Genomic DNA, 1,785 nt, shown 5'->3' on the forward strand with positions numbered 1-1,785 from the left:
GTTCATAATTACATAAGACAAAGACTAAGGAAAAATCAATTTTCTTTCCTTCTCTGAATCCTGGTGGGTGAAATATTTTCCACATAAATGAATCACCAGTGAGAAAAATAGCCTCAATTAGATATTTCAAAGTGGATTCCAAGGAACATTAGAAAAATGTGAGACATCTAAGGAAAAAAAAAAAAGGGGGGGATCAAATAAGTCTGGGAAAATTATGATATGTACAGTGTACATTAGCATATTAAAGACTCTGGGAAGTCCTGAAGTATACAAACCTATTTGACCATAAATCCTATTTATTCACATACTATCTACTAATTCAGTATACATTACACCTCAACCTAAAGAAAACAAAAATCCTCACAATGGAGCACTAAGCAATATCATGACAAACTGAGAAAATAATGAAGTTGTCCAGGATTTCATTTTACTTGGATCCACAATTAACACCTGTGGCAGCAGCAGTCAAGAAATCAAACGACAGTTTGCATTGGGCAAATCTGCTGCAAAGACCTCTTTAAATGTTGAAAAACAAAGATGTCACTTTGAAGACTAAGGTGTGTCTGACCCAAGCCATGATATTTTCAATTGTCTTACATGCATGGAAAAGCTGGCCAATCAATAAGGAAGACAGAAGAAGAACTGACACCTTTGAATTACTGTGTCGGTGAAGAATACTGAATATACTATGGACTGCCAGAAGAACGAACAAGTCTGTCCTGGAAGAAGTACAGCCAGGGTGCTTCTTAGAAGCCAGCACGGCAAAACTTCGTCTCAAGTATTTTGAACATGTCATCAGGAGGGACCGGTCCTTGGAGAAGGACATCATGCTTGGTAAAGCAGCGGGTCAGCAAAAAAGAGGAAGACCCTCAATGAGATGGACTGACATAGCAGCTGCCAAAGATGGGCTCAAACATAGCAACCATTGTGAGGATAGCGCAAGACTGGGAAATGTTTCATTCTGTTTTACATAGGGTCGCTATAAGTCTGAACTGAGTTGACGGCACCTAACAACAACAATCCTACTCGCACACAGAAAAGGAGCCTTAAGAAATTCTATGAGCATTCTTAGCACAGATGACACCACGGTCCACAGCAAATTAGGACTGAAAAATGTAGAAAAGTCTATTAAAAATTTAAATACATTAATAATGTAACAGATACTGCCAATTTAGTTCAACAGATACCACCACTTAAGATAACTGAAGTCTCAAATATCACCAAAAAGCATTTTCCATTAAAATTGCAAACTCTAAAATAATTTAAGACTTAAAGAGGAGACATTAATTCTAAGTATAGGTTTCATATTTAAGTATCTATACAAACACTAAAATTCTGAGTCTTGGTTTCCTCATTTGCCTCATCAGCTTTTACACAGATTTGAACCTAGGCTTTACCACTTAGTAGCTGCCTGACCCTGAGCAAATTACTTAACCAGTCTTTGTCTCCATTTCTTCACCTGTAAAAAACAGGTTAAAACAACTTCTTTATACAGTTGTTGGAAAGATTTTGAGATGATATATGTGAAGTGCTTATATCAGTATCTGATTAGAGTGAGTACTTACAAGTGTTGGCTATTATGAACTATAAAACATATATGTAAAACAATTTTCGAATAATAAGGACAAAAAACAACAGACGGAAGTCTTGAAAGCATGTTTAAAAAATAAGAACCCTGGGGACCTCATACCACCAAGAAAGCAGTGCCGGGAGCAGAGCACGTCCTTTGGACCCGGGGTCCCTGTGTGGAGAAGCTCCTAGTCCAGGGGAACACTGATGAGAAGG

This window comes from Trichechus manatus, unplaced genomic scaffold (assembly GCF_000243295.1).
Source record: "Trichechus manatus latirostris isolate Lorelei unplaced genomic scaffold, TriManLat1.0 scaffold00017, whole genome shotgun sequence".
In the NCBI taxonomy this organism is placed as follows: Eukaryota; Metazoa; Chordata; class Mammalia; order Sirenia; family Trichechidae; genus Trichechus; species Trichechus manatus.